Source organism: Arvicola amphibius, chromosome 15 (genome assembly GCF_903992535.2).
Source record: "Arvicola amphibius chromosome 15, mArvAmp1.2, whole genome shotgun sequence".
NCBI lineage: Eukaryota > Metazoa > Chordata > Mammalia > Rodentia > Cricetidae > Arvicola > Arvicola amphibius.
In genome coordinates this window covers 54,070,174-54,089,302 of record NC_052061.1, presented here as the reverse complement: position 1 = coordinate 54,089,302, position 19,129 = coordinate 54,070,174, and the positions used below count along the sequence as shown (strand labels likewise).

The 19,129-nt window shown below is 45.3% G+C and overlaps 1 protein-coding gene across 1 annotated transcript in view; it reads right to left on the bottom strand.

The window, feature by feature from the left end:
- The window catches only part of Nrp1 (neuropilin 1), a 144,778-nt gene that overhangs the window by 47,530 nt on the left and 78,119 nt on the right, over positions 1-19,129 (bottom strand).

Genomic DNA, 19,129 nt, shown 5'->3' with positions numbered 1-19,129 from the left:
GAGTAACGGAGACCATGACATCACAGAAGTGGGTGTGTAAGACCGCGAGAGCCGAAGGAAGGGGTGGAGCGTTGTGCAATGCCGTCTTCCAGGCGTGACACGCCTGTTGTGCTCACAAACGTGTAGTCATTGGGTTTACCTGCATAATACATGCACAGGATTGGGTCTGTGCATATTCCCCACCCCGACTGGAGACTCTATCAGTGACAGGGTGATGTAACCATTGGCAAACTGCCCATGCTCCTGTAAGCAACCGTCCTTCAATGAAATCCATTGGTACACACATACACACACGCACACACGCATACACACACACAAGTGGGGTGGGGAGGCAAAGGCAGAAAGGGACTAGAATATGAGAAAGGAGAATTCTCACTGTTGCAGCCAAGATCACCTGATTTTTGGTGCAAAGAAGGAACCTGGGTTCATGCCAATATATCTTTCAAGACATTTAACACACTTCCCAATGTATATCATATATGACGCTCTACAGAGATCCAAGACAGACAAGACAGATGTGCACATTGGCTACTGGAGAGGCCTGAACTAGGGCTTTCATCTGACCCAGCTGATCCCTTGTCCCAACTCGGCAGTATCCCATGCCCTGCCATTGAGATGCAGCCAGGATGGGCACTGAAGTGTGTGCCCTAGTGGTGCTGTGGTTCTAGGAACGGACACACAGAGGAGTCTGGAATGGTCCAGTGAGGAGAAGAGCAGGGAGGGTTTGGCTTCACACGAAGCTCTTCCTGTTGCTTGCTCACGGCCTTGCTATAAGCAGCTAGGTTAGGAGGGAGACGAGTCTCAGGGCATCATGGGAAGAAAAGACACAAAGCAGGGCTTGCGGGCTCTTCTTTGTCAGTCTCCAGCTTCCCAACAAGAGAGTCTCACTTTGTGTCTTGCTTGCTGATCCCATGCCCTAGAGGGTGGTGGGGGACTTCTGGGTAGTGATAAATTTTGTTTGTCATGTGTTCCCACCTTGATTGGTTAGCAGTCAGTAGTCCCCAAAGCAATAGGACAGCTGGTCATGAACTGGAATCCCTAAACGCCTCCACCTCGTGTGTGTGTGCATGCATGTGCGTGTTCATGTAAATTCAGGTACACATGTATGTGCATGCATGTTGAGGTCAGAAGTCGAGCCTTAGGAGCTGTCAATCCTTGTTTTGGAGATGGGGTCTCTTCCTGGGAGCGAGACTCCCTGATTCGGGCAGGCTGGCCAGTCAGTGAGCTTCGGGACATCCTCCCGTGCCTGCCTCTGCAATGCTGGAATCATAAGTCAGTGCTAGCACACACAGCTTTTTCACACGGAATCTGGGGGTTGAGTCCAGGTCCTCCAGTTTGCATGAGAAGCCCTTCCTCGACTGAGTCACGCTCTCCGCTCAGGAAGACCTTTCTTGCTTCTGACTTCCTGCCTTTTCATATTCCCCATAGATATTTTCAGTATAATCAAGTCCGTCTTCCTTGAACTCTTTTCAATTGTCATCATTAATAATTACATATAATTTAAAAATAAAACTCAGGATTAGTCTGTACATGTTGAGTATGTTCAGCGCCCTTTCGTTAATGTGTTTGACTTTCCCTGGAAAGCTGATTCTATTTGTTGTGTGGCCTGGATGTTACAGAAGAACATTTTTACAGAAAAGAAATATCCGTAAAGAAAGGATACACAGACAAAGCATTTTTTTTTTTTTTACAGGACTCAGGGAGGAATTACCTAGTACACCTGGTTTGCATTGACCAGGTAATTTCAACACTACAGGAGGAGCTAATGGAACACCATTTTCCTCAAAACAGAGAAAAACAATGAAGCAGAGCAAATCTCCACCCCTCCCTTGGCTTCTGAATGCAGCGACTTGACAGCCCAATTTCCAGAAAACACCATTTCAATTAACCCTGCAGTGCCTGTGAGCCCAGGGCTCCAGCAGAATGTGGGTGGGAGGGCCTTCCTCAGAAGGCTGCCTCCTCCTCTGCCAGAAAAAGCTTTCCCCTGATGCCCTGGGAGGAGCTAAAATGTGGAGGTACAGAAGAAGGAGCCAGTGAAGTTCCATAGCTCAGCAGCTTTCCCTGCAAGGGCCCAACAAGACGACAGCATTTCCCTGGTCTAACCTCGATGCTCTGTAATGATGTTCTCACCAAATTTAAGAGAGAGAGAGAGAGAGAGAGAGAGAGAGAGAGAGAGAGAGAGAGAGAGGAGAAAAAGAATCAAAAACATAATCTTTTTCTTTTTGTAGGGTGGGGGTGGGTGATTATAAGACGGTTATAAGCCTGGAGCTTGCTGTGTAGACCAGGATGTCTAGAATTTGAACTCACAGAGATCTGCCTACTCCTGCTTCCTGGATACTGAGATTAAAGACATTTTTTTGATACAGGGTCTCATAAAGCCCAGTTTGACTGGAACTTGCTATTTAGTCAGCTGTGACCTTGAACTTCTGATTGTCACTTAAAATCGGCTTCCACCTCCCTAGTGCTGGGCTTACAGGCATGCGGTACCACACCTGACTCTTTGTTATTGGATGGAATCCAGGCCTTGGTGCACACTAGGCACACATCCTACCAGCAGAGCTGTGTCCCAACCCCAGAGCAAAATTTCAATAAAAATTAATACTGTAGATTAACAATGGCGGCCACTTCCCATTTTTCACTCAACTGATGGCTGGCTTCAGTAATCCTTCTCAGAAGGGAAGCAGGGAGCGCCTAGCGAATCCTCTGCTTTTCTTGTCCCCTGTGAACACAGGTCTCCAAAAGCAGAGACTGCCCATGCTTCTAATATTTGGCAAGTAAAATAAAAAATGGCAAATTAAACTGAATTTCAAATGAAAAGAAAAAACCTACACTAATTCAAAAACTTAAAAAGAAGAAAAACAATTTCCTGCAAAAGCTGGGCTTTCAGAACACGCACACCTGCAAGCTAATGGGCTGTAGACGCCGGAGAAAGGCTTCAAGGGTTTCAAATGCTCTCAGAACACTAAGGGCTTTACTGGCCATCCACTGAGTTATGCGAGATTCACGCACATCCACTTGCAAGCAGAAAGGTCCTTAAAACCTGGATGTCCAAGTGAGCACAGCACAGTACTGTTGAACAAACTTCCTGTCACACGGACAAGAGGCTCTTCAGTCTAGGAATGATTAAACTCTCAAGGGTCCAACTGCGGCTTGAGTTGATTTGACATCACTTTAGAACTCTATGCCCTGGATGTACTTTCAGACAGACAGACAGACGCAGCGTCTCCTGTAGCCTGGTTTCCTTCGAACTCACTGTGAAGTCAAGACTAATCTGAAACTTTTGATTTTCCTGCCTCCACCTCCCCAGTGCTGGGATCATAAGCACGCCACCATACCTGGTTTAAGGGGTGCTGAGGATGGCACCCAGGGCTTTGTGAGAGGCCACCACTCTACCAGCTCAGACACGTCCCCAGCAACAGGTTTATAAAGCACTGATGGAGAGCCAGTTACTAGGCAGGGAAGCCGTGGTCACCTAGAACCTGGTGCAGGAATCAGTGATTTCAGGAAGGAGCCTGGGGCAAAGACAAGCAATTCCTCTGCAAGGAAAATGCCCGAGACATAAGCCAGGGTCCCTTAGAACAGAAGTGTAAATCACACCACAAAGGAAATGGCATTCTCTTCCTCAACAGCAAGGAAATACAGCAGCAACTGCCTGGGTAACTGCATTAAGTTTCCCGCTGGGTTTAAATTCTGCGGCTCCTCTTATTGGCCACACTGGGATATTTGAAATTCTGTGTCATTTTTCTTCCTAACATGACGGCCGCTGGGCTGACTGAAAAATGGATGACTAAAAATGGATTCTAGACTGGGCCCTAAAGCAGATGCTACCTAGATCCCTGACGAGCCCCACCTCCCTCTCTCGGGCTGTGGACTCAGGGTTAGCGATGGGGGGGGGGGGGTGTGTGTCTCTGTCCACTGACTCGTTCTCTTCAAGAGCTTAGGGGGGATTCTGTGTAACTGGAAGGGACCACCCTCCGCCCTAAGGTGCCATGGAAAGTCTGGGAGGAGATGGACAGCTGGCCTCATCAACACCTTGTTGGAACCACAGCGTCTGGCTTAACGCCCTGGGGACTTAATCAGTTCAGCGTAGGCCACCCCAAAATGGGCCACTTAGCATAAATGTCATTTTGAGATGAAGGCAATTGAGAATCAGCAACAGGATCAAGGAAAAGTCTCTTGTTGGAGCCTCTCCCGCCTAAGAGAAGGTCATGTATCTGTCTGGTGTGGCAAGGGTGTGAAAGTCTTCCTGTGCCACCAGTAATTAACACTGGGGTGAGTGCTTGATCATACCTTCCCAGAAAAACCTGGTTTTCCACGGATTGCCCTGCATGGGTGCCCTGGTTACTAATGACTAGTCACAGGTTATCGGCCCTAGAAGCCAAAATACCCCTATGTATGTATGTATGTGTGTATGTATGTATGTGTGTATGTATGTGTGTATGTATGTATGTGTGTATGTATGTATGTATGTATGTATTTGAGACCGTGTTTCTCTGTTTAACAGTCCTTGCTGGAACTCACTTTGTAGTCCAGACTGTCCTTGAACTCACAGAAATCCCCCTGCCTCTGCCTCCCAAGTGTTGGGATTAAAGGCCTGTGTCACTGCCTCCTGGCATCCCTTCCTTTTTACAAGTCATTTCTCCACATTAATTGCCATGTGCTAAAATGGAGTATTCGTGCTTGGATTGTAACTGTTTCTTTGGACTTCCACTTCTCTCTGACGTAACATCTGAACAGAATCTGTATGGCTTTCTCTTGTTACTCCACTTTTTGTCCATTTAGTTTGCAGACCCCAGACACAAACCTAAATGGGCACAGGGATGATAGCCTTGTCTGGTCTTAGGAATCTCACTGGCATAGTTGGACAATGGCCTCAGTCTACCTTCATGTGTATTATTAATTACATTAGAACATGTGTAGCCTAACTAAAATATTTGTAATTTCTAACAGAAAATATTTTGTTTGTATACTTGTGACATAACAGAAAAGAAACCCAGAGTTTTCAGTCTCTCTCTGTTCCTCTCTCCCTCCCTCCTCCATCTCTCCTCCTATTCCTCCCCCTCCACTACCATCCTCCTTCTAAACAGGAGTGGCTGTTTCCCCTTTTTGGCCTGGTGGAAGAGCCAGGCATTTCTCTCCTTCTCTTCTGGAAGTTCATCATGCAGCTCACCGAGTTCATCATGCTGTGTCCTCCTTCTAGGTCCCTTAAGTCATTTGCAATTTCTCTGTTAAAATATTTGTCTGTCTGTATAGCTAATGGATTCTTAGTGAAAATTTCACAGAATGTAGTGGATTAAAAAAGCAACAACACACTCCACTCTTCCAAAGTCTGTGCCCTATGAAAATACACGTGAATATACGTATGTTTGTAGTTATAAAAACAAGGCCATTTCAACTCTGTGACTGATAACTTGTCATTTCTTTCTGTTAAGAATATTTTTATTTTTTATTTTTCTCCTCTCCTCCCCCTCCCTCCCTCCTCCCCTCCCTCTCTCCCTCCCCCTCTCTCTCTGGTTCTGTGTAGTTCAGGCTGGTCTAGAACTCACTACATAGCCAAAACTGCTCTGGAACTCTCAAGCACCTTCACGGGCACCACCTTCACGGGCATCATCGTGTACCGGTGGACTGATGTCGTCTGCTACTTTGGAGCCTTCAGGTGTTAGACTTTATGTAATAAGCTTGACCTAACCCGTAGACATTACACTGCTTGTCAGGGGGGTTGTGTAGGGAGTTAGTGAACTAGAATGAATAGCAACTGTGTGGCAACTATGACCTCAGGAAGAGTAAGCTGGCAAACAGAGTAGGAAGCAGGCAAGGGAAGATGCAACAACGTTATCAGAGAACTGGAAGGGGAGGAGCAGGGGAGATACTTCACAGCTTGTGATGTGTAACAAAGACTCACAGCAGGAATCTGCAATTACATAGGAGGAGAAAGAATGGTGTTTTTTTTGGGGGGGGGATGGGGCAGAAAGAGCAGAACTGACCATGAAGAAATGAAAGGGTAAAATAGCGGGCACCAACCAGCCAGCTCTGCTTCTCCCACTACGGCAGACACGTGGACCTGAGATGCATGGACTCTGCGGAACACTCAGTTTTCCCAACCGGAAGGCAGTGGTCAGCAGTCAAGGAGACAACCTGGAACCTCCAGATCTATCACCACCCAGGTCTATGCTGTGCTTTCGCCAACCTTGAGACCTAGGCACAGGAATGGTGCCCTTAAGAGAAATGGCAGGAAGGGTAGGGAAGTGCTCCATAGGGAGCATTCTCTGTTCTGGAGGACTCCTTTCTTGAACATTACTCTCTTTCCCCATAAAAATCCAGGCTCCCTGCACCCAAGCAGCTTTGCCTCATGCACTGCCTTCTGAGTTTTAGATGACCGTCCTTACTTCCTAGCGGTCTGAGTTTTGATTGGAGGAGGGATGTGTTTTCACTTCTGAGTTTGGGAGACTTCTGGGATGAGGGGTGGGTGGTGGGGAGGGATGCAGAGTGGGGGTAGGCACATGTGTGCGAGCTCACATCAAATGCATTCTCTCAGCTCATTGAGCGAGTCCCACTGGGGGTGTGACACACATCAACATCTGGAAAGTATCCAGTGGTATGTGTGCTCTCTTCAGAAGTCCCTGGGACTCCTTTGGAGTTCTTTCTAGTGGCTGCTTCCCGAGCCGGTTTGCACAGCTCAGTGAACATAAGTGACTCCACAAGGCACCCTGTTTCCAGCATTGGTATAAGGCATTAGATTGTCTATCCGTGTCTTATTTTCACACACAGAAAAGAAAACCTCTAGCTTTTCATTTTAGGCATGGGGTAGGGAGCATGATGGGTCCTACTCCAGGGGACTCCAGAAGGCTCTGGGTCCCCTGACCTCTTCCTTGTTCTTTCTTTTCAGGGATCTACCAGAATAAACCTTTTATGGCCAAAGGCATTGTCTTGGCAATAACAGGAAACACATTCCCCAGATAAAGAGAAGCAAGGAAAAGCCCACATTTGACTGAGAATCACTGGAGGACGAAGCAGCGTGTCTCAGCATTGTATAGTAAATCACACAGCTCGCAGCCTCCGAGCCGTGAAATGCAGGCCCCTGCTTGCCATGATTGTGCACAAGCGGCCATTGGTAATGGAATGTGGAAAACCTCGTTTCCAAAATGAAAATCTGCCTTGCTCAATAAAATACTGCCCCGTGAGTGAGCATTGGCAAGGGAGCATTTATCAGCTTTTAGTGCTCCCCTGGCAAGGGCACACAACAGCCTGAGAAAATAATGGACAAAGAGCTGAGGTCTGATTAAAAACCGGAAAGTCTGCTTGTGAGGGGAAGACCATGGCAGCTTTCCTTCAGAACATCTCTGATGACTCAAGGCTGTTTAATTCATCAGTTGATACTAAAGCTAAAGAAAATATTTTAAAGTAATTGTCTCATTTCCTTAGATAAAACACATGTTTTCTGACCTAGCCAGGCATGTAGACCTCAGCTATTCTAGGCTGAGTGGGGCTAATTCACAGCATCTGACCATTGTCTGCCTGAAACCCAGGGTCTCTGACTTCTTAGAGATGTTAATCAGAACACAACCACCCAAGGTTAATAACATAATCCTCTAATGGTTAATAACATAATTCTCTACCTATATTATTTTGTCATGATTATTGTGCTACATAGAAAGAAATGCTGGAAAATAAAATTGTTCTTTTTAATAGAAAATCTGCATGGCAGCCTTTGTATTTATAGGGTTTTTTATTTAAAGGCATTACCTCTTTCGAAAGTCCAATCAAACCAGAAAAGTCTTATGGCCAAATAATGTGGGAAGCAAAGTGACAAAGTCCCTTGTCCAGAGTCACTCTGTGTGGCTCATGGCACCCCATGCTGCTCCCCAAGTTCTGAGGCAGCAAAAAATATGATCCAACAGCTCTTCTTTGAAATTAATCATTCTGCACAGTTATAGGAAATATGAGACCATCTGTGGCCAGCTTGCTGGTTATCTTATACTGTCCTTCAGGGCTACTGGAAGATTTTACTTAGAATATTATTATATGGTGGAAAAATAAGTAGATGGTGATGAATTATTTTTTCTCAAGCACGAGACAAGAAGAACCCAGGTTCCCTGGTCGTCTAGTTGCTGGGTCCTCTGACCATAATTACATTAAGAGAAAACTAACTTCTGGTTTCAGCTGCACCTGATTCCCAGAGAGTTCTCCACTCTCAGGTTAATCTCTTTTGTGCAAACCAGAAGCAACTAATTTAAAAAGACATTTTAAATTCTGGGGAAGTCTTTGAATAGCAGCCCCACTGGGTTCGGTGAGGACAGTGACGTCTCTGGTCATCCTTAAAACTGCCTAGAAACAAGGAGATACTCCGTGAGCCTTGCTGAGGGAGCCAGAGCTAAGCTGCAGAAGCTGAGCCATGGGCTCTACAGTCTCAGAGATGCTCAGACGCCGAGGTGACAACGAACCATGGGACCAAAGGACGTCTCGTGTGCAGATAAGGCCCTTTCAAACACTTGGTATGCCTCTTAGAAGCACAGAGGCATGTACAGAAGTGTGGTATGTCACACAGGATGGGGGAAAAGTGAAGTCAAAGCGGACACTGAGAGCCGTGGGGCGTCACAGAGTTCAGAGAAGGGGACAGCACTGTGGAAGCAATAGAAAGGGCTTTATTAGAAAGGTCAAGCGATGCATTCAACTGGGCCTCCCAAGATGGGTGAGACTCTGGCTGAGGAAGTGGCCAGGGCTGAGGAAAGAGACAAAAGGAACGGCAAAGTCTCATCCAGTGGCCTACACGCGGGATTAAATTGCTCTTCTGTTTCATATCACTTGGCAGAACAAGTGATATGAAACTCACTTGTTCATACAAAGAGAACAAGAGTGACTTTTCTCCATTGACCCCACCACACACTACACACACACACACACACACACACACTGCACAAAGATACCACATATATGCACCTTGATAACACACATGTCATAAACACAGACACACATACATCACATGCAGTCTCCCATCAACAAAGACATATAACATAATCACACCCATCACACACCACATTCACCCATCACACCCAGAGAGACACACTAGACATGTACCACACACAGGTGCACACGTGCGTCATACACTACTACACCATACATCAAGATACACACCAGACATAAACGACATCACACCACATTATACTACATACCATGCACATGCAACACACACACACACACACACACGCACATACACACACACTCATGCACACAGAGAGAACACAGAGAGAAACAGAGAGAAACACAGACCACAGAGACACACGTATACCACATATACACACATCCTCCTTTGTGGATCTTTGTGCAATGCAAGAATCCAGGTCATGAAGCATCTGATGGCGACAGAGGCAGGGGCAACCTCATTATGACTTAACTCCAAGTTCAGCACCATACACTGTACTGCTGAGTCCCTTTCCTCACCTCTGGGACACCAGCATTCCCAGAAAGGAGAGAAGTCCTCCCTGTCTGAGGCCCTGGCTGCTCTTGGGCCAGCAATACTCTCCTCCATCCTGCCTGCTCTAGAAACAAAACACTTGTGAGTCCACAGCACACCGGCGTGGCAGCTTTCCCAGGGTTCCCTCTGCCGTCCAGATCCCACACTGACTCCTCAAACACCAAGGGCAGTTCTCTGAGTGTCAACAGCAGCTTGAACCTGTACTAGGCATTCTGTTTTGCAGGGAAGACAGGGGCTGGCGATTATTCATTAACAATGCAAGTAAGAGTTTGCAATGTCTAAGTGTTTGGTGTGGGGGTTAAAAGGAAGGGAAGGTTACAAGATTTTGTTCTCCAGTAAGAAGGGAAAACACCAAGTAAACAATAAATCGCCATACAGAGTGTATAGGCTGCTCTGAGCTGCTCAGCAGATTGTGGGCTTAGGAAAACTAAGGGGTTCTGGCTGGCATGTGGTGGCTGAAGCAGAGATCCAGGAAGTGTCTGTGTAGCTTTGACATAGAAGAACAACCTGGCTAAGCAAGTTAGTTTGCCGATTCTAGTTCAAGCTTTAGCTTCTCTCTCTCTCTCTCTCTCTCTCTCTCTCTCTCTCTCTCTCTCTCTCTCTCTCTCTCCAACAGAAAACACTGTTTTTTTTCTCACAGCTATTATGAGGTTTACATAATGCACACTCATAAACCAGGGCCAAAATGTGAGGATTTTTCCTTAGTCATTTTGTAATTGTGTGTGCACGCGCGCGCACGAGAGAGAGGGAGAGAGAGAGAGAGAGAGAGAGAGAGGAGAGAGAGAGAGAGAGAGAGAGAGTGAGAGAGCGCCTTCTGCAGTTTTAATTCACTACTCCCATATATTCCTAATCCTTAGCAGATGGGGCATCAATGTTCCTTGTGTTTAAATTCACTGCTGTTTTAAGTCCAGCATGGTTGGCAAGATCTGAAACTCCTTTCTTCCAAACAAAAGCCAACCGCGTGATATTAAAGTCAACATGAAAGTGGCTGAGCCACTAACCGCCCTCTGTAAGGAGGAATGCAACTACTCGTATCCTCTTATTTCACACTGTGAATATTGTAACTCGTCATAAACTTTCCAGTCCTTTTGAGAGACCATCACTTAAAGCTAGAGTGCCAGTGAGTCTTGTTGGTTGGGTCCACCCTGTATGAAGTGGTCCTTGTTACCTACTTCTCAAACGGTCTCTCATGAACTCAGCCTTTCTTCTCCTGGAAGTTGCCTCAAAGGCAGCAAGAATAAATAACACTTCTGCTATATCTTACACAATCTTAAAGACATCGTCCTGCCTGCCCCAACTTCTGTTCAGGAGTGAAGACAAGTCTGACACCCTATGGTGTTTAAGTATGAGCTGACTACCTGTCTGATACCTGGGGATCCCTCAGGTCTTTCCTGTAGTTTGGTAAAAGTAACATCAAATTCTCTGCAACATTGCAAGTCATAATGTTCGCTAATTTGCAAACTGTATGGAGTTATCATTGGGGGGGGGAGGCTAGAAAAAACAGGCAAACTCCAGGCAGAAACAGAGCTAAGCTGGATCAAAGGTGCACTGAAGGACAGACAGACAGATAGACACATACACACACACACACACACACACACCTTCCTAGTTTCTTGGCAGTTTAAAAAGATTTCAAACTAAAAGAATCAAGAAAAATATTAAATACAGGAAAGAAATATTTCTATTTAAAATGTTGTTCTAGGGTTGGGAGCAGAGGGCTTAGTCAGTAGAGTGTGGTGTGCAAACATGAGGACCCGAGCCCAACCGCCAAAGCCACAGAAAAAGCTGGTGCAAGGCCACACACACTTATCTTCTCTGCACAGGGAAGGCAGAGACAGAGGATCCTGTAGTTCACTAGTCAGCCCGTCTAACCTACCCGGTGAGTTCTAGGTCTGTGAGACACCCTGTTGTGGAACATTATTTTAAGATGTGCTACATTCATTTGTGCTGTGGGATATTTGTTTAATGATGCAAAGATGTGTTGCATTCTTTGATGCTGCATTTGTTTAACTCTGTGAAGCTGGGTTACTTTGCTTGCCTATAACACCCCATTGGTCTAATAAAGAGCTGAATGGCCAATAGCAAGGCAGGAGAAAGGATAGGCGGGGCTGACCAGCAGAGAGACTAAATAGTAGGAGAAAATCTGGGAAGAAGAAATCGAGGAGCAAGAAAAGAAGGAGAAAAGAAGAAGGAGAGAAGACACCAGGGCTCAGCCACCCAGGTACACAGCCAGCCACAGAGTAAGAGGTAAAGAAATGTACATATAGAATAGAGAAAGATAAAAGTCCGGAGGCAAAAGATAGAATAAGTTAAGAAAATCTGGCTAGTAACAAGCCAAGCTAAGGTCGGGCATTTGTAAATAACATCTCCTTGTGATTTATTTGGGAGCTGGGTGACGGGCCCTCCAAAGAGAAAAAGAGCCGAAACAGTAAGCACACAACTACCTACAACAGCCTGTCTCACATACAAGACGAGCAGCTCCTGAGGGGTGACACCCAAGGTTGTCCTCTAGTCTTTACACGTGTGTACAGACAGGCACACACCTGTCTGAACACATATGTACCGCCCCTCTGTCAACACAAGCGGTTGCTCTATTCTGCACATGCGCGTCTTTTGGCTACAGGGGGTGATTCATACCGGACTGTCTAAAGAGAAGCATGTATAGTCAGCGCCTGCCTGTTCCACAGCCAATCATGCCTTTAATTTCTCCTTGGCCTAAAATGTTGGTTTCCAAAACAAATTGGGGGTGTGGTGTTGGTGGTACGGAAACTAAAGGCTTGCAGATGGGAGTAATGGCCTCCACCAGTCACCCGCCCTATAAAGCCCGACAGCTTCCTCTCACCCGGTGTTCCCGGCATTTCTCAGTGATGTACGCGGGCCTCTCCCAGTAACGAGAGTTTCACGTGCTGATGGAGAGGTTGTGAGTTCAGGTGTCGGGAAAACTCTTACATTTGACATAAAACATCCCGCCAGGAGCTGACAGGATGGCTGAACCTGAGGTTATAATGAATGTAGCCCAGAGACAAGACGGGAGGGAAGGATCAGGCTGCTCAGTGCCAACTGTCACAAATTCTGCGCAGTCTCTGGGGTGGGGGAAGGCTGTCATTCTGGGTTTTGTTTGTTTGCCTGAGGCGGGGGTTTATCTACGTAGCGCTGAGGCCTCTGCCTCGAGAGCCCTAGCACTACCAGCATGGGTCACTCCTCTCAGCTCCATCATTTTGAGGACACATGAACCGAGACTGTGACTGCATTTCCCTGCTGGGGAAAGCTTGCCAGTCCGTTGGTATACTGATTCTTTCCTCGGAGTCATTTCTGAAGGGGATGGTTTTCCGAATCACACTTTCAAAGCATGACTAAGACTTGTGATTAGAACTCGTAGTGGCTGAACTGAACATCACACAGGCTGTGGCAGGAGAAAGAGGGCCTACTGGGACCTCACCCAGAAGAAAGGGACAGCAATGGCAACAGGAAGCACTCTGAGGAACACAAGCCTCCTTCACAATCCAGATGCAATCAGCTCACACAACTGTAAATTATTTCCATGTTTTGAGAATAATCCAGATGCTAATTTCAAGTGTTTGAGCCTGGGTCATACAATGAGAAAAATATGTCTGGCTGACAACTTGCAAAACCACAGGACACAAGCACAGACGTCATAGGGCAGTATTGTGCTCTTTGCCCCTCTCTTACCTCCACTGGGAATCCTCTAACATGCCAGAAACTGTGGCTGGCATTCATCCACTGAAGCCATTCTGGTGTGTGTGTGTGTGTGTACATGCATGCACACTCATGTCTGTGTGTGTAGGTTTGAGTTAGCCATCAGGCGTCTCCCCCAGTCTCTTCACCTTATTTTTGAGACACTGTCTTTTCCCTGATCTGTTTCCCTCAGCTATCTGGCTCGGCTGGCAGGTCAGTTAGCCCCAGGAACCTTCCTGTCTCCTCCCCATCACAGAGATCCTAGGTCCACACTGTTACTCTGACTTTTTCTGTGGGTCTTAGGAATCAAACTCTGTTCCTCCTGCTTGTGTGGAAAATAGTCTACGGGCTGAGTTATGCGTAGTTGGACACATCTGCTTTAGTTTTGGCAAGGGTAATAGTTACCTGTCGGATGCAGGTGTCCGGACTGCAATGGGTGTAAACACAGAAGGGGTGGAGGAGGCCCTTCTTGGCAGAAACAGAGCTAAAGAGCTTTCCCCTTCCCATAGGACTTTGCAGGCTTTCTGATCAGGGAGAATTCAATTACATGGTGGTTATACTCTGAGATGCAAAGTTAAGGGATTACAGCACACCACTTCACATGGTTTTAATTAAAACGCTAGGCATTAAAAAGAAATGGAAAGATGATTCTTAATCTGTATGAATTATGTTTGATAAAAGACCTTAACTGAGATGAATCTAAAATGAGAAACACAGATATCCTAAATTTCGTAGGAAGTGATGTAGAAAGGAGACTTTTATGTAAACCATTCTATAAAGCGAGCTGAGTTTCTGTGCTGTGGAGGTTGGGAAGTGCAGCTGAGTTTCCAGGTGGAAGCACACATTAGCGCCTCACACTCCCCCCAGATACAGAACACCCAGGCAGAAGTCTTGAAAATTGATCGTCATGGTTATTGCACTAAATGAGATTCATCTACTTAGCAGCCAGCTGATATTAGAGAAAACATACTAAACACACAGAAAAGTACTGGCTGCTTTCATCCTCTTTTGTCTGTGTCATAGGTACGTGTGTATGTGTGTGTTGTATGTGTGAGTGCACATAATTTTTGACAGTCTATAACTGCTAAATAAATTATTTCATGTAGTGTGGATGCCATCTAAACAAATAATGACGCCATTGTAAGTGCATGAAATCATTGGAAACATGATAAACAGTAGAAAAATATAATATTTACACTATAAAAATGTTGTTGATTGAGAGTAGCAATGACTAATCTGGATTTAAAAAATGCTTTTAAAAATTAAGCTAAAAGGTGATGGTTAATACTGTCAACTTGACAGAATCTAGAATCGCCTAGGAGAGAGAGCTCTGGGAATGTCTGTGAGGGAGTTCTAGATCAGTTAGACTCAGGGAGGAAGGCCATACTGAGGGGGTCTCCAACAAGCCCAAGCACTGCAAATGCAAGCAGACTTTCCCCTCTTTCTCCCTTGCTAAGCTGTTAGATCACCTTCCCAAAGCAAGCCCCCAAGGTCTATTCCCTTATTTGGCCACTGCCTCACTCTCTAGACAATACAACAAGGTCCAGCAATCAAGAATCATTATCAGGCTGCTGGCTAACCCGTCCAATCAGGACCTACCAACTGATCCTAACGTAGACTCTCCCCTTTGTGTCTCCTTAAAGACTCACTCCTGCAAAAACATCTGCTGTTTGTCCTGGTCCAACCCAGAGGCAGCTCCTACCCCTTCCAAGCCTCAGAGAGGAGGGTGATGTTCAGAGAGTTAGCTGAGCACCAGCATGCCTCCTCTCTGCTTCCTGACTGTGGATCTGACAGGACAACCAGATGCCTCCTGTTCCCGTTGTCATCCCATTCCCATCGTGAGGAACTAGACCCCCAAACTGTAAGCCAAAACAAAACTTCTTCCTTAAGATGCTTACATCAGGCTGTATCACAGGAATGAGAAAAGCAACTGATATAACACACAGAGTCAGGATCTCCACTATGCAGGTTTCATTAGTCTGGATTTTCTGGGAAATGTTTAAATAGCCACCAACTTTGGGTCACTGCACGCATACTTATTTTGTTAAAATTGGGAGCTTAAGAAGATATTTATTCTTTTTCCTATAAGCTCCACATGTTTCTTAATGCAGCAAAAGGATTCATCACGATTTCACATTTCTTGTGATTTCCGAACTTCTCATTATCCTGAGTATTTCCCAGTAGAAATTTGGTATTTAATTCCCAGAGCCTCTCAGACTGAAGGCCCTGCCTAAGTCCTTTCTGCTGTAGCTAGGAGCCTGCATACCTCGCTTGGTCTGGTCTTTCTCTGGTCTGAGGTGGGATTTACCAGAGTCTACAGTATATAAACACTTCAAGTCTAGAAGGCAGAGACAACCAAGATGTCTTTATTCAGGAGGTTGGTGCGTGGTGTGGCTTTCTCCTTCATCTTTCTGGGTAGTCTTTTAGCTTATAGATGCTCAGAATAAAAATGACTTTCTGTTTAAGGAGAGACGGAGCCTGGGTGTTGGCCAGATTGAAGGTGCGAGCAGGCTGTGGCGGTAGGTAAGCTCCAGTCTCGCAGACATTCCCATCAGAGATGTATGTGCTTCACCTTGTCACTTATGGGCTGGATGTCCCTAGGAGCAGAGCAGCTCAGGAGAACCAAGGGAAACAGTCCCACCACATAACACAGAATCTCAGCATGAGCGCCTCAGCTTCGTGGTGGAGGCGGCCCTAACAATTACTTGATCTGAGGGAAAAAAAAACTTCCTTAATGGAGCAAAATTAGCCGCACGCTGCCTCACGCCGTTATCAATTGCGTTTAAAATGAGTTCCAGCTATGCTCCACATATTCATATTTTCATCTTTAGGCAAGCTCAGGGCACTAGCAGATCGAGTACATTTATTTTTAATAGAATCATGGAATCTTAAATGCTTGAAAGGCCCTGAGAAGCTGTGTTATCCAATCACCTCCCCCTGAAGAACAGTATCGATAGCCCTCTCAGGCTAGCTAAAAGAATGAAAGGGTTTATTTATCCTCTATGCTAGATCTATAAAATGTAGTTGGAAGTTTAAGCAATAGAATTGCAAGGAAAATAAAACTTTGCTGCAGTGACGGCTTTGTTCTCCTGACACAAAGCAATTAGAAACATGTCATCAATGCATTTTTAACCCCTTGAGGCAGAGAGAACTGATAAAAACAAAATGCAAGTCACATGCACAAGCACATGTGTGATTATTCTCAGTCATAATGTGTGCAATTAGTCTCAAATGCCTACTCTCGTCAACTGCTGGAAATACAAAAGCATAATGCATTTTATTACTGTTGGGATATACACAGCATTTTAAAATTTAATCTACTTTTCTCTCTTTATTGGAACCTAAAGTTGAATGAGACTAGATTGCGGAGGGAGGGGAGGGAAAGGGTAAAGAAAGGAAATAACCCAAGTACACATGTATACATGCACATGAATTTGTATGTGCATGTGTGTTTGTGTATGCTCACACAAGTGCATGCAGTTTGTATGCATGCATGTTTATGCATGCATACATACAGACACATGCATTTATGTGTACAGATGTGTTTATGTATGCTCATACATGTGCATGTATTTTGTATACATACATGTCTGTATGTGCTTGTATATAAGGGTTGGGTGTGTACATATTTGTGTATACATACACTCTCTCAAGCATCAGTCTTATTTCAGGTCAGCAACCCAAACTGCCCTTTTAATGTTGATCAAGATCCTTGTGTTGATGTGGGTCTTCTGGGGCATTAACCAAGAGCTATGAGGTCCCGCATCTCCATTCAAATCTGAGCCTGGATGCCAGGGTGCAGACCTTGCTCTCATCACTAGAGAAGGTGTCTGTGGATATTGCTAGAAGTTTCAACCTAGGGATTCTCCCAGTTTTAAAGGACATATTTGCTTTTTTTTTTTCTGGGGTTTTCAAACTACAATATGAAAGTTATTTAAGGCTCAAGAGTGGGTGTGTTATATTACACGCAGCATAAATGTAGCCGTTGCTCCTAAATGTGGACATTAACACACTCTGTAAAAGGTGCAATTATTACCACTGGGGCAGAAATCAACAAACCTCACCAAAGGAATTTCCTAAAACTGCTATCATAAACCCTGCGCGTGTTATGGATTTCATTAACATTTTACTCCCGGAGGATTCCCAATTGTATAATAACAGAAGTTCTTTAAATTTTCAGTACTGCAGACAGGAACAGCCTTTTTCACCCAAAACAGATGTGAAAGCATCATTCTTCGCTTTTCATTGGTCCACAGATTTGGTGTTGGCTGGTAACCAGGAACACTTAGTGGGCTGTCATTTAGGTCACAGATATAAAGATGTAATATTATGAAACAATAAATTAATAAATAATAGACAGCCTCGGTAATGTCTGTTTCCTACTCTGGAATACGCTGGAACTTAAAAGACAACTATAAACTTGTGACTGGCATCCTTCAGGAAATCTAAAACATGTCTGTGTGCGACGCTTCCTACATTTGGGAGAGCTAATTTCATTCTTATTTTGCCAGATCTTGTTGCTCACAAGTGATAATTTCATCCTGTGTTTTTGTCCCCCCAGGGTCATCCTTATCTCTGTGTATTTTGAGTGTGATTGTCTAGTGGTCTAAAATAGCATCTGTGTGTATTCAGTTAAAACAGTTCACTTTTAGAACCTAAAAATAGAGAAACTCAAGATAAGCAAGCAGGGAAGCAGTGATATGATTTTTTCTGAATAGGGTAAACAAATACATCTGTATCTTTGGAAAACAAAAGAACCAGATTCCAGTTCAAAGAGCAGCATCAAGGAGGTTAAGAAGCACCAAGAATCCAGTAGCAAATCACATGTTCAAGAAGCCTGACCCATCTGATGATGCAAAGCTGGAGTCTGGGACACTCTAAGCGTCCTCTTGATGGTCATTTTTGGCTGGATGTTAAAAAAATCAAACATCGACACAAATATCTTTTGGTGATCGGAACTATTGTGTGGGAAGGCACATGGGCGCTCTTGCGTGTACGCCAGGGACACTGTTCCAAAACCTGTAAGTCACAGAGTAGTCCTTATGCCCTTGCCCTACCTATCCCTCCCAGCTTGAGCCCCCTCCACACTAAGAGGCTTCTCCACACTTTGTCCAGTCCTGAGTCACAGTTGTAGCTTCTACAATGTTGAGCCTGGTTAATAGACAGTCTACAAACCAACAGCTAAGCAGGGGCCTGCTGGGACTGAGTGCCACTACTCCCATATCCCCTTCAGATGGATACAGCCCTCTACAGAGCTCACTAAGAGCTGAGCAGGAACAAGGGTGTCCACATTCTGATTTACTGAAAATCTCGGGACTTTGGGCCTGAATAAACAGGGATAATGATGTTAACACCTACTCTGGTCCTACACTTCAAGTTGAGGTGTCCTAGGAAGGAGAGAAAAAAAAATCTCTTTCAGGATGTAACTGTGTATGTGGGTTAAAAGCAAGACACCATCGTCACAATAAGGAGAAAGGCAGAGCTGAGAGCAAAGCCCTGTGCCCAGCCTTTCAGCAAGTTCTCGATGAACCACCCTGGGTCTTTCCACGTTGTTTGCAAACGTTATTCATGCTTTCTAGGGAGTGTTGACATGAAATGCTCATTAGCAGAACCATTTGTCTGATTTAGAAAACAGAGTTAAGTGGTCAACTTGACCAAAGTTATTTAAGCCATCCTGGTAACTCCTACATTGGTGAAACAGTCAAAGTATTGAAACAATTACTTTACATTGAGTTCCTGTTTCCCCTCAACCAGATCCACCCTAGACCCCTGAGACCCTGGATTTAACGCATCTCTAGTTATGACCTTCAAAGGACCTGTAACGGGAAAGTCCAAAGTCGAGACAACTCCAGGAAAGGTGGCTCAGGGAACAGAATCCTCCATAACAGTGTTCTGGAGAGAACCCCGCCTGGGTATCAGACCTGTGCAAAACGTGGGTCTGTGAGGGAAGCAGAAGTCAGT